The sequence below is a fragment of the Apodemus sylvaticus genome, chromosome 12, assembly GCF_947179515.1.
Source record: "Apodemus sylvaticus chromosome 12, mApoSyl1.1, whole genome shotgun sequence".
Taxonomy (NCBI): Eukaryota; Metazoa; Chordata; class Mammalia; order Rodentia; family Muridae; genus Apodemus; species Apodemus sylvaticus.
The window spans coordinates 26,425,904-26,449,855 of NC_067483.1; the positions used below are offsets into that span (position 1 = coordinate 26,425,904).

General features: G+C 49.6%; 1 long non-coding RNA gene across 1 annotated transcript; it reads left to right on the forward strand.

The window, feature by feature from the left end:
* Positions 1-1,368: 1,368 nt before the first annotated feature.
* Positions 1,369-5,299, forward strand: LOC127697320 (uncharacterized). Its single transcript, XR_007980446.1, has 3 exons — positions 1,369-1,644; positions 3,816-4,137; positions 4,827-5,299. It is a non-coding gene; the product is annotated as an uncharacterized LOC127697320 (long non-coding RNA).
* The last annotated feature ends 18,653 nt before the right edge of the window (positions 5,300-23,952 follow it).

Sequence of the window (23,952 nt, forward strand, 5' to 3'; positions counted from 1 at the left end):
CACACACACACAAACACACACACACACACCACCATCACTACCACATCACACACACACCACTACCACCACCACACCACCACCACCACTACCACATCATACACACACACACAACCCCACCACCACCCTCACCACATCACACACACACACATACACACACACACCACCACCACCACCATCACCACCACATCATACACATACACACACACACACACCACCACCACCATCACCACCACCATCACCACCACATCATACACATACACACACACACACCACACCACCACCACTCTCACCACCATATCACACACACACACCACACCACACAAGCAGGCACTTATGATGCCAGGACTTCTGGTGAGGTAGGCACATCTACCACCCTGCTTGCCGTTGTCTGCCAGTCAAAGCAGCTCCTAACGGCCCGAATGTCCTCAGAGCCCAGGAAGGACGCGTTGGTTTTCCAAGAACCTCTTGCCTTTCTGTTTCCGTCTCTGAACTCGTTCTGCCTGGGTGCAGTGATTCAGAGCACGTGACCTGATATCTATTCTGACTGCTTAGTTTTCCAGTTAGGAACAGTAGCTCCTTCAAACAACAGAACAAGTGACACTTCCTCTGTTCTCTGGGCAAACCTTGCTTCACGTTCAGGAAGAGAAGAAATGGTTACAGAGAGAGGCCAAATGTGGTTTCTGGGTAGAATAGTCTTGCAAGGTCAGCTTTGGCGGTTTGAATTTTCTAGATCCGCAGCTCAGGAGCAGCTGTTGGCTGCCCCACCCTGTCCTCCAGTGATACCTCCCTGAACTTTTACCCCTCCTTCCTTCCAGAGGCCAGGCAGCCGTGGGTGCCTGTCTGCCCTTGTCGGCCACCAGGTGGCAGCAGAGCCTGCCAGGGACCGGAAGCTGTGGGCAGAGCCTGTGAGTCACCTGTTCGTCACTAGAGTGGGTGGCTGGTCCACCTGCCTGTGGCTGGCCTTGGAGTTCTTTAGCTCAAAGTCAAATCCTTTAGCTTGTGACCGTAGTGGCACTGCCAGTGCTCAGAAGTGGTGGCAGGGTGGCTAGTGTCTGACGTTTGATTTCATTTAAAAGCCAGGACCTGATTATTCTAAAGCTGTTGCACGACTTGCATATTGTGTCTCTGTTATTGCTGGTGTGTGTGCACGTGTATGCGTGCGCGCACGTGCGTGTGTGTATGTGTGTGTGTGTGTGCAAGTGTGTGCGCAGATGTGTGTGTCTGTGAAGGGGACAGAAGTTGACCTGTGGTGCCTTCCTCTGTTTTGGGGACGGTCTCTTTCTGAACCTGGTGTTCACTGATTGGCTAAACTCTCTGTTTTCTGCCTGCCTCCACCTCTCTGCCTGTGCTGGGGTTGCGGGTGTGCGCGCACTGTAGGTGCTGGGGATCCCAGCTGGACCCTCAGGACTACCGCACGCCCTTGCCCACTGAGCCACCCTCCCCAGCCCCCATCTCGCCGACCTCTAGAGCGTGAAGGATAAGCGAACATCTTTCAGAATGCCCTGCTCGTAGACTGAGGATCATTTTTCAAAGCTGAAGACTGAAGGTCATGAGCAAGTTCTCGGAGCTCCCCAGCCAGCGCTCCTGGCTCGGTCGGTCGCTGCAGCTGTGCACCGCCATTGTTTGGGGCTGTGAGGTGCTAAGGTAAACTGCTTCCCTAACCAATGGCCGGGTCGTCCCTGCCCAGCGGGGCAGCCATCTGGGAGCTGCCCTCTTGTACCCAGGCGTCAGAACTTTGGAGGCACAGGGACACCTACCTGTGGCAAGAATATGAGAATTCGTCTGAGGAAGGGGACATCCCCTCTTTTCTTCCTGAAGGCTGAATCTCCTCAAATACTACCGAGCCAGGCTCATGCCTTGTAGAAACCCCCCTGCTTGTCCCTCACTTACTTTGACAGCTAAGAAACTCACACTTAGGCGGTGTATTAGAACCAAGAACAAAAAAAAATGAATATATATTATTTAAAGGGCTTCATTAAATTGGCTTACATGACAGGCTGGGCCGTCCAGTAATGGCTGCCAGACAGATACTCGCCCCAGGACGGCACGCCTCATCTGGAGCTGAGGGCCTGGAGGATCCCTGGATGGGGCACTGGACTTCCGTCCACAGGGGAAGGCTGAAGAAGCTAGGCTCCGATGTCAGCGTAGGACGGAGTGGCAGTGGCAACAGCAACAGCAGGATAGATGCATTCACCAGCAAGAAACAGAGGCAGGCAGGCACAGTGATTTTTTCCTTGGGCCTCTTTTTTATTTATTTTGTAATAGAACATTCTGTATTCTTTGACAATTTTATGCAAGTAAATAATGCATTTTGATTATCTGAACCCCAGCTTCCCCCTTCCACTTCTCTTAGACACCCCCAAAAGGACTTTCCTTTTTATCTTCTCTCCTTCCCCAGCTTTTTTTTTAACCTCTCTGTGCCATCAGCGGTGCCTGCTGGCATGCTGATGGGGCTTCTGCTGGTTACCACAGCTGTAGTGAGTTCACTAGCGCACTGAGCGTGTCATGACCTGAAGACAGCATTTCCCGGCTCTCCTTCCTTCCTTCCTTCCTTCCTTCCTTCCTTCCTTCCTTCCTTCCTTCCTTCCTTTCTTCCTTCCTTCCTTCCTTCAGTACTCACTTACTCTTGCTCCTGGGACGAGTTCGGAGTCTCTGCAGTAACAGCTGCCCACTTCAGGAAGCTGAGAGCGGCGCTAATCCACAGGCATAACCACAGACATTTAGAAGGCACTTGGACGACATGCCGAGGGCCTCTTCACGGTTGGGCTGTACGCTGGCAATGGCTCCTGCCCTAAGGACAGGTCCTCCCTCTGCTCCTCAGTCTCGACCTCACAGAAGCCCCCGAGGTGCGACTCCTAAGCGGTTCCAGCTCCCACCGGACTGTCGGTTAGAATTAACCATCATGAGCAGCAAACAGAATAAAGGCCGCGTGCCGTGTCCCCGTGTTCAGTCCATGCTGGGCTGAGGACAGGGAGCAGCGGCTGAGAGTGGGGCTCAGGTCGGCCTGGTGACACCCCTCCCCGCCCCCAGTGTGTTCAGTCCAAGTTCCGTTATCACTCTGTAGATGTTTAATACGGCGCCACAGCTGGAGGGGCTTCCAGATAATCACAAGTCTTATAAGATATTGGGGAGTGGAGAGGGGGATGGCTCAGCAGTTAAGAGTGCATACTGCTTTTGCAGAGACCTGAGTTCAGTTCCCCGCACCAGCCTACAGCAGCTCACTGCTACCTGGAGATCCAGCTTCGCTGCAGCGCCCTCTTCTGGTCTCTGTGAGCACTTACGTGGCTAAACACATAAACCTGGTTTAACTTTTATTTTTATTTTTTTTAAATGCAGTGGGCTTTAAGCAATACAAATTGGTTATAGGAACTGGAGGCATAGATCAGGGTAGGATGCTTGGGTAGAATTTTCTAGTTCCTGGATTACAAGTAGAGGACCCTGAATTCAACACCCAGAACTCACATTAAAATGCAAGGTGTGGTAGCACATGCTGGCAGCCCCCGTCCCAGCACTGGGGAGGCAGAGAGAGTTGGAGGGTCCCGGAAGCCCGAGCCCAGCACATCAGCAAGCAGGTGAACTGCAGGCCAGAGAGGCCCCGTCTCCAAGGACCTGGACGGCTTTCCTGGGGGGGACATCAGGGCTGCCCTCTGACTCCCACACACATGAACACACACATGCAAGCACATCGCTATACATATAAACAAACATATACAGACATTAAAAATCATACTATCCTTCGGGTGTCAGAGGAGAAGGTTTACTGCTTTCCAGAAAGGCTTTTGAAAAAAATGAAAAGGTTCCTTCGTAATCCACAGGACCTAATGTTACTTCGAAACTTGTGGAGAAGAGCGCTCGTGAGATGGACCAGTGTGGATCAGACAGACACTTGACACCAAGCCCGACAACCAGAATAAATTGGATCCCCGGGGCCTACACGATGGAAGGAGAGAACTGACTTCTACACGCATGCATACGTGTTCCATTCCTTCTACCAGACAGACGGATGGACGGACAGACAGACATGCGTAACCTTAAACATTACGGGTCTCTAGCCTCTGCTTTGCAGCTGTTCTCCTACCGCAGACACGGGCAGGCTTCCCCACCTCTAGCTCATACTGGAAGGATCTTGGGGTTCAGGTATCATCAGGCCTTCCTGCTTGTCACTCCCTCCCCAGCCTGCTGCACGGGAGTCAGAGAGCTGGGCTGTCAACCTTCCCGGGGCCCCCCCCCCCCGTTTCCAGAAGATGTCAGAGCAGACCCCACGTCTGCCCTGTGGGCTCTCTCTTCTTTAGAGACCCCTCCATGCTATCTGTTTTGGGGTGATGGTGCTTGAACTCTCCTTGGAGCCCTGCCATGCTGCTGCCCCTCTTTGTCTGTCTGTCTGTCTGTCCATTGTGCTAATAAATCTAATAAATTCCTAGTCCCCAATAATCCACCCCAGTGTCCTCCTGAACCACCTCTCTCCCAGCATTCAACGTCTAACCGTGAGCACACACCTGTGCTACCACGTGCCGAGGGCTGAAGGCCCCGAGCCTCTCTGCTCTCTCTGTAGACCTCCCATGAGCAGCAGAAGCCACATCTCACAATTTTGATTTGCCCAGCAACGAGGGCCTGCAAGCTCTGGGAAGGGAGGCTAAGAGGCAGCGCGTGTGTGCAGTGCTTCCTCTGCCCGGCCTTGGTAACCCGGGAGGGCTGCTTCCAGGACCCCGGCTGTCAGGTCTCAGGATGCTGGAGTGCTCCCTGCAAAGTGGAACCAGAGTTGCCTTTGATTTACGTATGTGCTCATAAATGTATTTTAGTGTGTGTGTGTGTTCATGTTTTTGCAGGTGCACATGTGTGTGGAGACCAGAAGACAACCTCTGCTGTCATTCCCCAGATGAGCAGACCGGCTAGCAAGCCCCACAGATCTGCATGATTCCTCCTCTCCAGAGACAAGCTTACAACAGAAAGCTGCCATCTCTTCCTAAAATGAAAACAGAAAGCAAAAATCAAACACGCGGCTTCTGCGATCTAACTCAGGTGGATGCCCGTGCTTGTCTGTAAGCAGTTTCCTGACGGAGCCATCTCTTCAGCTTGCAAAGGGACCGCCTCAGAATCTGGCCGTCTTTCCCGATGGATCCCCATGTCCCTCTGATGATGTACACTCTGTGGTAAGGGACAGGGGACCCTGTAGTCCCGAGTTCCATCTCCCATTGTGCTTTGCCTCGCCGGGTGTAGCACAGCCCGCCACCCCCTCCACTGCTTTCCCTGGACTCCAGGTCTCCACACTGTTCCGAATCCTCTCTGCGCTCTCTCTCTCTCTCTCTCTCCCTCTCTCTCCCTCTCTCTTCTCTCTCTTCTCTCTCTTCTCTCTCTTCTCTCTCCTCTCTCCTCTCTCTCCTCTCTCTTCTCTCTCTCCCTCTCTCTCTTCTCTCTCTCCTCTCCCTTCTCTCTCTCCCTCTCTCTTCTCTCTCTCTCCTCTCTCCTCTCTCTTCTCTCTTCTCTCTTCTCTCCTCTCTCTCCTCTCTCTTCTCTCTCTTCTCTCTCTCCCTCTCTCTCTTCTCTCTCTTCTCTGTCTTTCTCCTCTCTCTTCTCTCTCTTTTCTCTCTCCTCTCTCTTCTCTCTCTTCTCTCTCTCTTCTCTCTCTCTTCTCTCTTTCCCTCTCTCTCTTCTCTCTCTTCTCTGTCTTTCTCCTCTCCTCTCTCTCTCCTCTCTCTTCTCTCTCTTTTCTCTCTCTTTTCTCTCTCTCTTCTCTGTCTCTCTCCTCTCTCTTCTCTCTCTCTCCCTCTCTCTTCTCTCTCTTCTCTGTCTCTCCTTCTCTCTTCTCTCTCTCTTCTCTGTCTCTCTCCTCTCTCTTCTCTCTCTTCTCTCTCCTCTCTCTTCTCTCTCTCCCTCTCTCTTCTCTCTCTTCTCTGTCTCTCCTCTCTCTTCTCTCTCTTCTCTCTCTTCTGTCTCTCTCCCTCTCTCTTCTCTCTCCCTCTCTCTCTTCTCTCTCTCCCTCTCTCTCTTCTCTCTCTCTCCCTCTCTCTTCTCTCTCCCTCTCCTCTCCCTCTCTCTCTTCTCTCTCGTCTCTCTCTCGTCTCTCTCCCTTTCTCTCTCTTCTCTCTCTCCCTCTCTCTCTTTTTTCTCTCCCTCTCTCTCTCTTCTCTCTCTCCCTCTCTCTCTTCTCTCTCTCCCTCTCTCTCCCTCCCCTCTCTCTGAATGCTCTGCTCACCGCAGCCTTGCTCCAGACTCTTTCCCACCCTGTGAACTATTGTCCCCATCCCTGACCCCTTACCAGTCCACTGCCTGTCCCCACCTCTCCCTCCCTCCACCCACACTACCGCCTCCAGTCCCAGTCAGCAGACTCAACCCTCTTCTCCTGTGGTTCCTCGGTGTAACCATCCTGGCAGGAATAAAGATTTTCTAAAGAGGCCCTTGTGCCCCCCCTCCGCCCTGCCCTCAGTTGATAAAACAATGAACTCTAAGGACTCTCCCCAGGGATCTCTTGCTGGCTGCAGGGGTCCACCAGATGGGGAGCTTGTCTCCCAGGGAGAGACTTCACAGAGTGTGGAAGACTTGTGGACTAGCCTGCGTCCCAGACAATGGAGTCAGTGATGGACAGGACTGCACCTTGACCAGGCCTGCCTAGCTATGCAGACCTCTTGCCTGCTATTGAGATCTAAACTTCATGTCAGGACCTCAAAGATGAACACAGAAGCAGGGGGTTCCCTGTTTCTCTTCCTCTTGTGGCCACAGTGACTAAATCTCTCTCTGCTTTTCACTGATGCGTGTCTCCTCAGGTGGCCTGTGGAAACCGGCGCTGATCCTAGCTTGTTAGGGCTACCAGGCTCTGGCCCTAGCAACTGAACACAGAATAGCTCTCACCTGAACAGGCATAAGAAATAGTCCATTCTGGAGCCAAATTTGAGTGACTGGCTTCGGAACACAGATTTAGGTCACCCCAGACTCTGTCTTCTAATGTACGCGTCATATCACGGTGTTTATATGCTAACATTACTAATCAGAACAGCGATGAACCAAGATAATTTTTCAAATACATGGATGGAACATCCCAGAGGTAGGTTACAGCCACAGAGAGAAACCTTAGCTCTAGGCCTCAGTATTCTTAGCCCTGTGACTGGTAGAAAACAGGCTTGTTAATACATCCCGAAAGATTTTAACCCACTTTTGTCATAGGATGTTAGTCTGACAGAAATGAGCAGGAATTCAGAGGGCTAAAGATCAACCAGGATACATTGTAATTAGACTCTGGACCGGCAACATTCCCACCCCCTCCCGTCCCTGGCGCTCCAGTCACTCACCCTTTGCAGACACAACTTCTTTCTAGGAATTCTCCTTCATAAAACCATGACCTCGGAGTTTATTAGAACGCTGACCGTGTGCTCTGACTTGCTTTGTTTTGCTTGGTGGGGACGGCACTCAGAACCTAGTGCATGGACGGTCAAGCCTCTGCTCCTGGGCTGTGCTTTTTCTACACCTCCACCACCTGGCACACACTGGGAATTAACAAAAGAATGGGTCTGCTTATCTGTGTGTGGACGAGCCTTTGGCTCTCCATCTGCATTGGATATCCTTCTTGAGTTTACTGGGCTTTCCAGAACTTACATTAGGAGATTCAGATACCAGCACTGATCTCCAGCTACAGCAGCGGCTGCACAAATTACTCAGCAAGATTATCTGTGCCGCGTGCGGAGACCACAGTTTCTACATGCAAAGGCCCTGCCACTCTTTGGGGTTCGTACCTGGTTGTAACTGATTTGTGGGCTTAAGCTGGCTGGGAGTCAGGGGTGTGATGCAAGAGGCGGAGGCGGTGTCCCAGCGACTGAAGCCCTGACAAGGCGAGGTAAGATGGATCCCCCAGACGGCCCGAATGTGCAGCAACCATCCACATCAGCTAATGAGGCCTTCTTCCCTGTCCCCGGAGACGCCTGCCTCATCCACAGGTCGCCCTTCCCAGCCACGTGGCCCTGTCAAGGTCTCGTTTCACCACAGTGATTTGTTGCAGTAAAAATAAGGAAGGAGGGTGAAAGCAGCTAAGGTCACCTTGTGCAGAGACCACGGCACTACATCACGCTACATAAAACGTCACTCGATCGTTTTCCTGTCATCTCTTCAGAAAGCACTGCAGATAATTCTAGAAAGTGTTCATGTGTGGTTTGGATTTGACTCCCTTCTCAATTTTTAAAGAATTTAGTAAGAACGTGTAAATAGGGCTACAAGATGGCTCAGTGGTTGAAGGGAGAGTGCCGCTCTCTCAGAAGACCTGAGTTCAATTCCAAGTACCCAAGGCCAGCGGCTTACAATCACCTGTAACTCCACTTCTAGCGGGTTCTAATGCCTCCGGCCTCTGTGGGCACCTGCATCGCATGTGTGTCTGTACACACACACACACACACACACAGAGAGAGAGAGAGAGAGAGAGAGAGAGAGAGAGAGAGAACATGTAAATAGATCCACATTTCTAATTGATCTATTCATTTCTTGGTGTGTGTGTCTGCGTCTGTGTGTGTGAGTTCATCTGGGTGCATGCATACATATGTACATGTAGAGGTCAAAGGTTAACCATGAGCATCATCCATTCCTTAGGAACTCCCCGTCCTGTTTTTTGAGGCAGAATCTCTCATTTACCTGAGACTCAGACATTAGGCTGGGTAGGCCAGCCGGCAGCCCACCCATGCCTATAGAAGACAGAAGAGGGCAGTCAGTGTCCTTGGACGAGAGTTAGCCATGATTGTGAGCCTCCCTGCAGGTGCTGGGAACCAAACTCTAGGAAAGCAGCTAATGCTCTTAACTGGAGCTATAGCTCCAGCTTCTTCTGCTTCTTCTTCTTCTTCTTCTTCTTCTCCTTCTCCTCCTTCTCCTTCTCCTTCTTCTTCTCCTTCTCCTTCTCCTTCTCCTTCTCCTTCTCCTTCTCCTTCTCCTTCTCCTTCTCCTTCTCCTTCTCCTTCTCCTCCTCCTTCTCCTCCTTCTCCTTCTCCTCCTCCTCCTCCTCCTCCTCCTCCTCCTCCTCCTCCTCCTCCTCCTCCTCCTCCTCCTCCTCCTTTTAAAGATGTATGTGAGTACACTGTAGCTGTCTTCAGACACACCAGAAGACAGCATCAGCCCATTACAAATGGTTGTGAGCCATCATGTGGTTGCTGGGATTTGAACTCGGGACCTCTGGAAGAGCAGCCGGTGCTCTTAACCTCTGTGCCATCTCTCCAGCCCTGGCTCCAGCTTCTTACCTTAGTTCCTGGCTTAGGGCTTGCGTGACAAGCACATTCCTGACTTACCGCTCGTCCAGAATAAAGAATATGAGAACAAGTCTTTGTCTCTGTCCCATGGAGCCTAGATGTCACAGCCCCTTCCAAGAAAGAACACAGCGGCTCAGCAGGTTGAGCTGCCTGGAGTCTCTTACAGCACACACCACAGACTAGGAGTTCATTTGGTGCTGCCTAGAGGCATCCAAATCTAAATACACTCACACGAAATTGCAAGTGAACTCCCTCAGAAAATTGACACCTGGGAGATTCTGTAAGTAAATACCTATGGCATATTTATTTTTAAAGCTATATTGATCCATGCATGTGCGTTTCCATTTCTGCTTATGAAAGTGCTTTTTAAGAAACCAATGTTGTTTGACACTGTCACATAATAATCCAGTGCTAGGTAACACATTTGAGGGTTCCTGGCGTTTTTTGTCTAGGCATTGTGAATGGCATTCAACTTTACAAGAAACTAGCTTCAGCTGGGTGAAAATTCCTCAATGGCTTTCCCGCCTGACAACAACAGAGAAATACTATATGTGTGCATGCGTATGCGTGTGTGTGTGTGTGTGTGTGTGTGTGTGTGTGTGAATGAGTAGCTAAAAAATTACAAGTAGGTAATAAGCCTAACCACTGAGCTACACCCTCAAGCCATGCCGACCACAAGGGGAGATGATAGTCACAGATGGAAGACAACTAGTATGTGTGTGTGTGTGTGTGTGTGTGTGTGTGTGTGTGTGTGTCAGAGATCTACATCCATGCAGTGCTTACCTCAGCTGTTCTCCACCTTTTTCTCCGACACACACTCTCGCTGACCTGGAGCTTACAGTTCTTCTCGACTGGCTAGCCAGCAAACCCCGGGGTCCTTCTGTCTGTCCACCCAGCGCGGGGATCACAAAGGTACACATACCATGCCTTTTTAAATGTGGGTTTCAGGGGGTGGATGTCAGGTCTTCATGCTTGCAGGGCAACCACTTCACCGACTGAGCCTCTCCTCGGCCTCAAACTCGGGTCATTCGGGGGCTGGGGAGATGACTTTGCCGTTAGCTGCTCCTTCAGAGGAGCCACAGGGCGGCTCACAGCCATCTATGCTAGTTCCAAGGAAGCTGCTTCTAGCCTCCAGGGGTGCCCGGCGTGCGTGCGTGCGTGCATGCGTGCATGCGTGCATGCCTGTGGTACACATACATACTGTGAGCAAACACTCATACACATAAAACAAAAAGAGAGAAGCCTTAAAGCTGGCTGTTTAAAGAAAACCTCACAGGTATCAAAACCATGGGGTGCTTCAAGGAAGCCATGGAAACAGAGTTCCGTGGAGGCGACCGTGCCCAGCCTCCTCTCAATGGACTATCAATGGATTAAAAGCAGAATTTCCTGCTCTGTGCAAATGCTCACGACGGGTGGTGCGCCACTGCTTGGTTCAGCGCAATAGCGGAATATAGTTCAAGCTATACATGGATAGCTTCATATGTTTACTATTTTCGTGCTTTCCTTATTATTTATTTATTATTTTGCATGTACGTGTGTGTGTGTGTGTGTGTGTGTGTGTGTGTGTGTATGCTTGTATCACAGTGGGGTGTCGGTCAGAGGGCAGCTTGTGAGAGCTGGTTTCTCTCCTTCCACCATGTGGATCGTGGGGATGAAAGCCAGGTTGGCAGGCTTGGCCGTGGGAGCGTTACCTGCGCCTTCTTGCAGGCCTCGCCTTGTGTACTCATTTGAGCTTTCAAAACCGGAGAACTACCTTGTCTGGGTGGGTAGAGGTGGGAGAGCGAGAAGGAGGGAGGGAGGGGGAGGGAGAGGGAGGGAGGGGGAGAGAGGCAGAAAGACAGAGTAAAAGAGGAAGAGGGAAGGAAGGAGGGAGGGACGGAAGGAGGGAGGGAAGGAGGGAGGGAGGGAAGGAGGGAGGGAAGGAGGGAGGGAGGGAGGGAAGGAGGGAGGGAGGGAAGGAGGGAGGGAGGGAGGGAAGGAGGGAGGGAAGGAGGGAGAGGAGGCAGGAAGTCTCCTCTCTGTGGTGTGAAGACTGCACGTACACTCTCCTGCCTGCAAACAGTGAGAACATGCAACTGAAGTTGGTCCTGGTTAATTACAGATGTTCTTAGTGAGGGAAGTGTTTTAAGGAGTGAAGGGAATCTGATGCTTTAAAATTGTTTAGTGTGTGTGTGTGGTGTACAACTTTGGGGAATTGGTTCTCTCCTAACATGTAGATCCCTGGGATTGAACTCTGGTCATCAGATTTGGCAGCAAGTGCCTTTAACCCCTGAGCCATCTCACCTACCCTGAGTTTGGGATCTAAAAACCACTTTATTCTCTTGCAATAGCAGGGTGTCTAAGAAACTACCTTCGCCATGCTTATGAGGGCTAGGCTATTTCACCCCGTGGCCACCCGAGGCTAGACTTTTTGGGAAGCCCCAGTTTCAAAGTTCAGTTCCACTTGTCAAAGTGCCAATTTCCATTTGGCGGTGGTGTATAACAATAGAGAGATCCTCGCGTTTGAATTCTTAAATATTGTAAAATCAAGATGTATGTAAAGAAGGAAAGGGGGAAAGACAGGGAGACAGAAAGCAAGGACAACGGAGGGAGGAGGCCAATGGAGCCGTGCAGAGGCTGGGCTGGCTCCAGGAGTGTGGGCAGAGCGGCGGTGGCAGAGAGGGCAGTCTCCTGCCAAGCGCATTACATAACCCACAGAACAAGAGGGAGGGCGGGCGTAGCCACCCAGGCTGTGGGCTTAGCGCCTGTGTTTCCCCAACTACGAATCACCGAGGCCACCGTGGGCAACCATCCAAAGTGTCAAAAGAGACACGCTAAGCAGTAGAGATGCTCTCAGCATGCCTCAGACAGCTGGGAATCCAGAAGGAGCTCTGTACACATTCCCTGGGCAAGCATGGGGCTGTGATGCTTAATACTAACCATTGACTTCACGGGAGCTAGTCACCTAGGCGACAAACCTCCGGGTGTGTCTGTGAGGGAGTGTCTCAATCTGGTTAATGGAGGTGGGAAGATCTACCCTGAAGGTGGGGATCACCATCCCATGGGCTGGGGCCCACACTGACTGAAACATAAGAAAGTGAGCTGAGCCCAAGACTCTTCTCCCTCTGCTTCCTGACTGTGGATGTGACGCGATGCTGCCACGGAGGGACTGTGCCCTCAAACTGTGGGCCAGAACAAACCCTTCCAGCCTTAAGTAGCTTTGGTCAGTGTGTCAGTTACTTTTCTGTTGCTGTGATAAAACATCATGCCCAAGGAGCTTATAAAAAATGCATCTAATTTGGGGATCATGGTTCCAGAGGGCTCCAGTCCATGGCTCTCACAGTGGGCAGCATAGCAGCGGGCAGGCAGACATGGTGCTGGAGCAGTAGCTGTGAGCGCACATCTTAATCCACAAGCACGAGGGAAAGAGAGCTAACTAGAAATGCCAATGGGGCTTTCTAAACCTCCAAGCCTTCCCCTGCTGACACACCTCCTCCGATGATGCCACACCCCCTGATCCTTCCCAAACAGTTCCACCAACTGGGGGCCAAGCATTCAATTGTATGCTCCTAATGGGGCCATTCTTGTCCAGACCACCACAGTTAGATATATTTGTCACAGCAAGGAGAAAGGCAACTAAAATAGAGGCCTAAGTATGAGTGGTCCAGCTAACAACATGTGACACCCTTCCAAGAAAACTGGACGTTCACAGTTTCTTCTGTGTACTTCCTCAACAAGAGAGTGTCAGACATGATTTTTTTTTAAGAGGGACTTAGGTGAATTCTCCCAAGGGCAGGCAGATCGATTGCTACCTCAGTCTTGAGGTATTAAGAGGGTGAAAGAGGCTTGGGAGATGGTGGAATACTTGCCTTGTATGCATGACGCCCTGAGTGCATCATTTATATATATATATATATATATATATATATATATATATATATATATATATAAAACACATGCTTGAAATCACAGCCCTAAACTAATTGTCCAGTCACAGGCCAGTGAAAGACCCTGTCTCAAAACAAGCACATTACAAACTAAATTAGACATTGTTGTCTACATGTGCACACCACACACACACACACACACTCATGCACACACACTCATGCACACACACACACAGCGTGCGCGCATGTGCGCATGTGCACATATACCAACACACACACTCATGCACACACACATACACACACATACACACACCAACACTCACACACGCACACACACATACACGTGTGTGTGTATGTGTATTTACCTGCACACGTCGGCTTATTAGCCCTTCATGTGATTCTTCTTCCCAGCCCTCAGCACTGCACACTGGACTACGATTTAAGCTGCTTCCCTGTTATTGTTATTCTGCCGTTGGACTGATTATGCAGAACTGTGAGGCGTGTTGTTGCCTCTGTGGCACCCGTTCTCCAGAGACAGACAAAGTTCTGCTTTCAAACCATGCCCTTGATGCTCTCCCAGGGGCACGCACAGTGTGTGGGGTCCACTGAGACCCCAGAGGCTGACACTTTACATGGGCCTCTCAGATGAGCCACACCAGGCAGGAGGCTCAGAGGCACCAGAATCCCAGATCTAGTAATACCTTCCAGCCCTGTCTCAAGTGGCGAGGGGATACATGCATGGAAATCAAGAATGAGTCTGTCTGCCCAAGAGGACAGAGGCAGGCTGGCTGCGCAGAAGTCACCTGAAGTCACCCCGGGGAAGCGCTGAGTCACTCCCAGATCAGGGACAGCAAGGAGGCCTGGTGAGTGACAGCCCTGTCCTGACCCTGCGTCTGGACAACAAAGCCTCCTGAAGTGAAAGCAGATGCCTCCATTGAAGCAAGGTAGGTTGTGAGAACCGTGTCTCTTCTCAGGGAATGGCCATCAGTACCCCAGAGGACGCCTCCTGGCACGTCTCATGTATGCTGGTTACTGACTTAGTGAGGGGTTCCAGTGCTGTGTAGAGACACCATGGTCAATACAACTCTTAGAAAGTACATTTAAATGGGGCTGGCTGACAGGTTCAGAGGTTCAGTCCATTATCATCAAGGCGGGAACATGGCGGCATCCAGGCAGCCATAGCGCTGGAGGAGCTGTGAGTTCTACTTCTTAATCCAAAGGCAGTCAGGAGAAGATTGTCTTCCAGGCAGCTAGGAGGAGGGTCGCAAAGCCCACCCTCACACTGACACACTTCCTCCAGCAAGGCCACACCTCCTAATTGTGCCACTCCCTGGGCCAAGCATAAACAGTTGAGTCTACAGAACCAAGCTTGTAGAAACCACTACAGTTACTCGGTGCACCCCGACTTCCTCAGCTTTTCGCATCTTAATGCCCCTTTCCAGAACGTTACAGGACACGTACCTGTGTAACCAGCCTGGAAGTCATGAAGAGGTTGAAAGACACACTGTGCCTGTCCTTTTGGGGTTATCAGTGGACCCCAAAAAAGAAGAGTCCCCCCAGGTGTCTCCTGCTGGGGGAAGGGAAAGACTTGGAGCAGGTGCCTGCCAGAGAGGGAGAGCGTCCCCAGGAAGAGCCTTTACAGAGTACTGACAACCCGTCAGAACACATGGAGTTGAGGCAATGCTGGGTCAGTGACAGGAAGGACCACACCTTGACCGCGCGTGTCGGACTGTACATGCCACTTGCCCTCTGTTTTAACGTGAATCTCACGTCAGGTCTCAGAAGCTGGATTTACAGGGGACAGGATGTTTTCATTTGTCCCTTTTCTCAGTGTGGCCTCAGTGAACCAATCTTTTTTCCCTACTGTTCACGACTGTCTGTCTAGCCGGCCTCTGGAGGACACTTTCTCAAGCGGGGCCAAGCTGCAGGGACCCAAGCTCTGGCCCTTGCTGCTCCAGTGATGCTGGCACCGTGGGACATGAGCCAAGGTGACAGTGAGGGGACAAGATTGCCCTGAGTTCTCTCACAGGTCTTCTGACTGACAGGACAGGCTGTCTCATTTGCACCATGTCCCCTCAGGCCTCCCTCAGCCTCCTTTGAGAGGATTATTTTATAAAAGAGAAAACATGTCCTTCGATAAGTTTTCTAGACAAGTAGAATTTAATTTAAGACATCTTGTATAGCGTGCATGTATGCGCTTGTGCATGGAGAACGCATGGAGGTCAGAGGACAACTGTGGGAGTTGCTTCTCCCGCTATGGATCCCAAGAATTGCCCTCGACTCAGCCCCTTTACCTGTTAAGCCAGCTGTATTTTTCTAGTTACTTCCTTCAAGTGACACTAAGAAAATATCTCTAAATTATCCCAAGACCAATGACTCTGATTCTGGATTGATCTGGCTCTTGCTTTCTGAGACTTCCCCCAAACTACCCCCAGACGGCGTAGTTAAGTCCTGGAAGGGTGAGATAGGAAGATAGAAATGGGTTCAGTGACACTGAGCTGCTGTGCCCTGGAACACGTGTGCCAACACATGCAGGTGCACTACAGCTGTCACGTGTGCCAGCACCTGCAGGTGCACCACAGCTATCATGTGTGCCTACACATGCAGGTGCACCACAGCTGTCACGTGTGCCTACATCTGCAGGTGCACAACAGGTGTCACACGTGCCAACACCTGCAGGTGCACCACAGCTGTCATGTGTGCCAACAACTGCAGGTGCACCACAGCTGTCACGTGTGCCAACAATGCAGGTGCACCACAGCTGTCACGTGTGCCTACACCTGCAGATGCACCACAGGTGTCACATGTGCCAACACCTGCAGGTGCACAACAGGTATCACGTGTGCCTACACCTGCAGGTGCACCACAGCTGTCACGTGTGCCAACACATGCAGGTGCACCACAGCTATCATGTGTGCCTACACATGCAGGTGCACCACAGCTATCATGTGTGCCTACACATGCAGATGCACCACAGCTGTCACGTGTGCCAACACCTGCAGGTGCACCACAGCTGTCACGTGTGCCAACACATGCAGGTGCACCACAGCTGTCACGTGTGCCTACACATGCAGGTGCACCACAGCTGTCACGTGTGCCAACACCTGCAGGTGCACCACAGCTATCATGTGTGCCTACACCTGCCGGTGCACCACAGCTGTTATGTGTGCCTACATATGCAGGTGCACAACAGGTGCTATGTGTGCCTGCACATACAGGTGCACCACAGCTGTCACGTGTGCCAACACCTGCAGGTGCACCACAGCTGCCTTTTGAGTGACTACCAGAATTAATGGCTGCTGAAAGCTGAGAGTGGATTTTTACTCATTGTGTGCAAACCCTCCATATTCTTCATTTAGAACAAATGTAAGTCCCCAAATGTAAATCCCAATAATAAAAAGCACACCAGGAACCTAAGGTACCCCAGAGCTTATGTAGCTCCCATCTTCTTTGCTTCCCTAGAAGTAAAAGCTAGCCTCGGGGCCGGCATGGCTCATTTGGTAAAGTGTTTACCAGCGTGCATGGATGGCCCTGGGTTCGATCCCCAGCACAGCATAAACCAGGCATGGTACACGTACCTGTAAGCATAGCTCTTGGGAGGTGAGGCAGGAGGTATTGAAGTTTAAGTCTTGGGTGCGCAGCAAGTTCTAGTCCAGCCTGAATACATGAGACTGTCTCAAACAAACAAATAAAACAACAATGCAGAATAAACTTAAAGAAATGAATAAATAAATCTAACTTTAAAATGTTAAATCATATTGCTAAATGTTCAGTCTGTTGTGTCTTATTATAAAAATAATGTCAAAAAGAATAGAATCTACCCCAAATTTGTTTTTAGCTCTCATGCTTCCTTGAAACACAGCTTATTTGTTTGTTTGGGTTGGTTGATCTTGTTTGTGTGTTTGTTTTGCCCTAGCTGTCTTGGAATTCAATTTGTAGAACAGGCTAGCCTCAAACTTACAGAGATCCTCCTGCCTCTGCCTCCTGAGTGCTAGAATTAAAAGTGTACACCCTGCCTAGCCTAACAGCAAACACGAAAGACAGCTCTACAAGCCGTGTAGTTCCGCCTCCTTAAACAGAATTGTTCAGCTTCCGCTTAGCATCTGAGGTTTACGCAGACGGCATATCGTGGCATCCTGCGTTCTGTTACTTGCCTTTCCCCAGCCCATGTTGTGTTTCTAAGTTTCACTCAGCTATAGGCCGTTCATCACCTGAGCTGCACACTGTATACATGAAGGCCCCTACAGATTAGATTTCAGTTGCTTCCCAGTTTGGAGAAATTATGCACAATAATGCTATGTACACTTAAAAATGTGTGTGTGTGTGTGTGTGTGTGTGTGTGTGTGTGTGTGTGTGTGTGTGTGTTGGGGGAGGACTGTGCCTGTGCCTGTGCCGCAGCATATGTGTGGAAGTCAGAGGACAACCTATGGGAATGCATGTGTGGGGGTTGTAGGGATAGGCCAGCCTGGGTCCTGGGGCTTGGCAGCAAGTGCCTTTCGCTGGCTAAACCATCTCACCAGCTTACTAGGAAGAGTGTTTAAAGTGACAAGGGATAGGGAAGGAAGAGAAGACAACAATCTACCAGACACAGCAGGTCTGAACAGAAACGACCTGTACCTAACAACCACAGTATGTCTAAACAGAAACAACCTACCAGACACAGCAGGTCTAAACAGAAACGACCTGTACCTAACAACCACAGTGTGTCTAAACAGAAACAACCTACCAGACACAGCAGGTCTAAACAGAAACGACCTGTACCTAACAACCACAGTGTGTCTAAACAGAAACAACCTACCAGACATAGCAGGTCTAAACAGAAACGACCTGTACCTAACAACCACAGTGTGTCTAAACAGAAACACCTACCAGACACAGCAGGTCTGAACAGAAATGACCTGTACCTAACAACCACAGTGTGTCTAAACAGAAACACCTACCAGACACAGCAGGTCTGAACAGAAACGACCTGTACCTAACAACCACAGTGTGTCTAAACAGAAACACCTACCAGACACAGCAGGTCTGAACGGAGAGGAACAGGGAGAAAGGAAAGGGACAGCAGACCTGTAGCCATTAGAGGCCTGCGGCAGAGAAGAGATTGGGGCAGTTATCACAAAGGTGGAGTTTGCTCTCTGTGGGGAAGGGAGGATCAGGCAGTTTCTTTTTCATGGACTGTCTTTCTATCTCATTGGCTGTTATCTTGACTTACACTGAATGCACACTTGTGTGAACAGTTATTTTAATGGCTAGATGTTCTTCTTTTCAGCCCTTTGAACGTTAGATACCTCCAAGTCCTTCATAGGGGATGGGAAAGGAGGGTTCACTCTGACTTTAAATATAGTACTTTTATTAATTCCTTGAGATTTTTATACATACATACAATATATTTTGATCATATTTGCCCCACAAGTCTTCTCAGACCACCCACAGTTCTGTTTGTCTCTCTCTGTGTCTGTTTCTCTCTGTCTCTCTGTCTCTCTCCCACCCCACATCTCTCTCCCTCCCAAGATCTTCCTCTATAGCTTAGATTGCCCTGACTCTTATCTATACCCGAGGCAACTGCACTGTGATGTCTGAATGATGTCTGTCATTATCTTTTACAAACATCTCTGACTGAGCACTGTGGTGTTTTCCCATTTGGGAGAATTGAATTCAAGATCAGTCTGAACAAATTAGTAAGACTTTAAGATCAAAAACCAGCAAAGGCACAGTGCTTATCAATCTGAAATCCCAGCATGTGAGAGGCTGGGATCAGAAGGTTGCCGTGAGTTCAAGGCTAGCCTGGACTAAGGCATGAACCCCCTAAAAGAAAGGGGGTCTCTGTTTGCTTTGTAAGCATGGAGCCTGGATTTGACCTCCAGAGCCCAGTATAAAACTGGACATGGGCCGAAGAGATGGCTTGGCAGTTAGGAACTCTGGCTGCTCTCCCAGAGGAGCTGGGTTTGATTTCTAGCACCTACCTGGTGACTCACAGATGTCAGTAGCATCCGGTTCCAGGGGATCCAATGCCCTTTGCTGACCTCCTAGGGCACTGCACACATGTGACTCCTAGGCAAGCATGAAAGAAAAATTATACAAGCATGAAAGAAAAAAAATACACAAGTATTTTTTAAGTGGAACCTGGTGGCAGACGATTGTAATCCCAGTGCTGGAGAGAAACAGCCATGGACTCACTGGACAGCGCGAACAGTGGAGCTGCTGAGCTCCAGGTGCTCAGCCTTCCTCAGAGAGCAATGGCTCGCGAGGCTTCACAGCGGATGTTGTCCTTTGGCTCTATCCGTATCCACACATGTACATGTGTGTTCCTACATACACACAAATACACACACATGTGGACACACACACAAACATACCACCACAGTCAGCTAGACAGCACATTTGGCTGTTTCTAGCATTAACCCCAGGGCACTGTAAACGTTTGACTCATTTCCAGAGTTCAGAAAAAGTAGATCTGTCCGTTTGGGGGCAGTTTTTCTTTCCTCTTTAGTCTTTCGTCCCCCTCCCTCTCCTCCATGGCCCCACAAAGCTCACCGTGGCCCCAAGCTCCCCATTTATCTGGGGGTCGGGGTGGGGATTTTACTCTTCTACAAACGATGGAACAATGGAGGCCCGCGACGCGTGCTTTGAAAACTTGTATCTTGAGGTGACAGTTGAAATGCAGATCTTAGGTGTGGCTTGACCCTCTATGACTGTATAGGCCAGATAAACCCTCACCCGCTGTTGCCCACCATTGTCCCCAGAGGCGCTCATGTCCATGTCCAGTGGCCTCGCCTCTGGTTTCTTACAAGTTCTTTTCCGTGTCTCTCACCTTTGCCGGCCTCAGGCATGGGTGGGTTCTGAGTGTGTCCTGTGGCTCAGCATGAAGTCCTGTTGATGAACCAATAGTTGTATCAGCAACTCTGTTCTTTTTACTATGCAAGACAGTTCAGAACGGTGATAAACTAGTCTTTGTTATTGCTTTGTTCTGGAATTTTCTTCCATACAACTGATAACTATTCTACGAGTTATAATAAAAGCCCTTCCCTCTTCCCTTTTTTCCCCTCCCTCTCCCTTTCAGCCTGCGCTCCAGGCTGGCCCCAAATGTGCTGTGTAGCAGAGAATGACCTTGAGTTCCTGATCTTCAGGCCTTGACCTTTCAGGAGCTGGAATCAAATGCGTGCACCACCGTACTGTTCAAAGTCCCCGTCCCGATCTCACCAGCAGGCAGCTATAGTTTCTGCTTTAGGCTGCTCCTTAAGTCACTTCCTGCCTGAAAGATCAAAAGCTGCTCAAGGGCTGGCAAGATGGCTTAGCGGGTGGAGGAGCTTGCTGCCAAGCCTGATGACCTGAGTTTGATGCCCAGGGCCCTCTGACCTGCACATGTGCACCGTGGCATGTGTGCACTCATGCACACACACACACACACACACACACGAATAAATAAATGAATAATTTATATCAAAAAACCCTTCTGTGCTGGTGGGTGGTAACAATTTAGTAACTGCGCACCAGTGGTGCTGCAGGCATTATCAGTTGCAAGAAGTGTTCTAATTTCAGAGAAATTAAAATATACAAAATATGTGTCTCTGAATCAACAAAAACGTGGTGCCTCAGGTTTCCGTGTCTGTGTGGGTCTGTTTTTAGGTTTTCTGTTCTGTCTATTCCTGGGTTTCCACCACACTGTGTTAATTAGGATAACTTTAAAATGCATCTTGATATTTGGTAGGGCGCATTTCCATGCCCGATTCGTCACGAGCACCCTAACTTGTCCTGGGCTTTGCGTTCCTCTGCGGAGATGTTGGCATCACCTGCGGCTACAGCTTCTGGGGAGCCTGTGTCTTCACACCCGCCCTGCCTGTGCCTGCTAGGTACACCTTAATTTGGACAACCTGATACGGTGATCAAGCCACCTCGCCTTGGCCCTCAGCCTCTCTGTCAGCCACCTTCTTCTGGGGTACACACTGTGTGCATGGTGTGTGTGTGTGTGTGTGTGTGTGTGGCCAGAGGACAATGTCAGTCATTCCATTCTGTCCCTCACCGTACATGCGTCAGGCTGCACCAGCAAGCCCCAGTGTTCCCCAGTTCCTCCTCCCTGTAGGACTGGGGTTACAGAAGCACGCAGACAAGCCTGGCCTTTTTTTTTTTTAATTTACTTATTTTCGTTTTATATGGTGTTTTGCCTGTATGTCTGTTCACCACGTGAGCACCTGTTGCATGAGCCAGAAGACAGTGTTGGATCTCCTGAAACCGGAGTTATAGACAGTTGCGAGCCACCATGTGGGTCCCGGAAATTGGACCTGGGTCCTGCGGAAGCGTAACCAATGCTCTTAACTGCTGAGCCATCTCTCCAGCCCCCACTGCTGGCTTTTGTGGGGGTTCTGGGATCTGAACTCAGGGCCCCCTGCTCGCACTCTTACCCACTGAGCCATCTCTCCAGGCTACGCTTTTGAAACAACATCCTCAGCACCCAGAGACAGCTCATATTCCCAGGGCCCACTGATATCCTAAACCTGCCTGCTCCACCATGCCAGTTCTCTCTGGTGGACGCCATAATGATGGCAATTGCCCCGCCCCCTTTGTTTGCCTCCTAACTGACTCCAGTGCACCCTCGTGTGGCCAACTGCTGCTGCCGAATCTCTTTAGATCTGTGGGTAACGCACTATTGGCAGTACTACCATAAAATAATAAAACCTACTAAACTAGCTGGACAGTTTCTTTTCAAAAAGATTGGGTTTTAATCTCATTGACTATATAAATAAATCTGCAGAAAACTGGAATTTCTAACATGGAGTTTTCCTTCCCAAGATCGTATATAATACTTTCAATAAAATCCCATCCTTTCATTATAGGTCTTCCCCCGTATGCATTAGGTTTTATTATACACAGCTTATATTCTTGTCATTGTAAAAGCCTTTTTAAAAAGTGTTTTTTTACCACTGTTGTTAGCATGTGAGAATTTAGTATTTTTTATTTTCTTGAGAGAGGATCCTGAAGGTTGAACAATCTATCTATTTATTTTGAGGCAGGGTCTCATGTAGCCCAGGATGGCCTCAAACACCCTAAGCACTGGAAGCTGACCTTGAACTTCTGATCTTTTTTGTCTCCACCCCCCTCCCCAAGAGAACTAGGATGGAATCACCAGCCCTGGTTTATTCTGTGCTGGAAATAGAACCCAGGGCTTTGCCTGTGCTAGGTAAACTCACTACCGACTGAGGCAAATTCCAGTCACAGTGGATCTTTATGTTAATGAAAATCGGGCTGGCTAAAGCCTCCGAGTGGCTATGAGAATGCTTTCCCTCTTCTGATTTTCCAGGACACAGTGGCTGTGTCATTTGAGAGCCCTGAGAGGGTCATCTTCCCTGTTGCCTGTGGCTTTGCCTCTCTGACCATTTGGTCCTTCCGCGTTGGCTGAGATCTCTTCTCTCAGTCTTAAGTAGAAGTGGTGACAGTGGGCACTGTTGACCTGTTCCTTAATTAGTTAATTAAATCATGCCAGCACCAGGGATGGAGTCCAGAACTCTGAGCATGCTGGGCCAATGCTGCGCCACTGAGCTGCACCCCCAGCCTTGTTCTTGCTTTTGACATGAAATGTGACAAATGTGTCAGCATCAGAATGATTATAGATGATGTAACAGGTTAAGATAAAAATAATCCTTTCGATTTCTCTTTTCTTTTTCTTTTTTTTAATTGATATATTTTTATTTACATTTCAAATGATTTCCCCTTTTCTGGGTCCCCACTCCCCGCAAGTCCCATAAGCCCTCTTCCCTCCCCCTGTTCCTCCATCTACCCCTTCCCTCTTCCCTGTTCTGGAATTCCACTATACTGTTGCACTGAGTCTTTCCAGAACTAGGGGCCACTCCTCCATTCTTTTTGGACATCATTTAACATGTGGATTATGTCTTGGGTATTCAAAGTTTCTAGGCTAATATCCACTTATCAGTGAGTGCATACAATGATTGATCTTTTGAGACTGGGTTACCTCACTTAGTATGATGTTCTCCAGCTCCATCCATTTGTCTAAGAATTTCATGAATTCATTGTTTCTAATGGCTGAATAGTACTCCATTGTGTAAATATACCACATTTTTTTTGTATCCATTCCTCCTTTGAAGGACACCTGGGTTCTTTCCAGCTTCCCGTTTCTCTTTTCTAAGAAAGCTCTCTCTCCTCCTCCTCCTCCTCCTCTTCTTCCTCCTCCTCCTCCTCCTCCTCTTCCTCCTGGTCCTCTTCCCTCCCCCTATCTTTCCCTCCCTCCCTCTCTCCCTCCTTCATCATGAATGGTGTATTTGTCTGTTTTCTGCCACTATAACAAAACACCTGATGTTCAGTAATTTGTAAAGAAGACTGGTTTTGTTAACAGGTTTGGAGTCTGACCATCCACAACTGGACAGCTTTATAGACTAGGATTTTGATAGCTTTTTGGTAAATAGTACCACAATTGTGGGGACTTGTGCAGAGGGCGGGATCTCATGGGAGACAGAAAACTGGACACCAAGAAGGAAGAAGCTGTTCTTTCATGTGCATGTGTTTGTATGTGCTGTGTGCATGTTTGTGTGTGTGCAGATCTATGTGTCTATGTGCACGCATATGGAGGGCAGAGGAGAGCCTCGGATACCACTCACCCTGTTTTTAGAGACAAGGTCTCTGACTGACCTGGACCTTTCCTGTGGGTCAGGCTGCCTAGGTAGTGAGCCTCAGGAATCTGCCTGTTTGTTTCCTCCATGCAGAAATTATAATTGCACACACCATGCTTGGCTTTAAAAAAATAACTTGTGTGTATGTGAGGGGGCAGTGGCTACTGGTTAACCAAACTTAGGTCCTCCTGCTTGTAAGGTGAGGATTTTACCAGTTGTGCCGGACAGTTTTGTGTCAACTTTACATACACT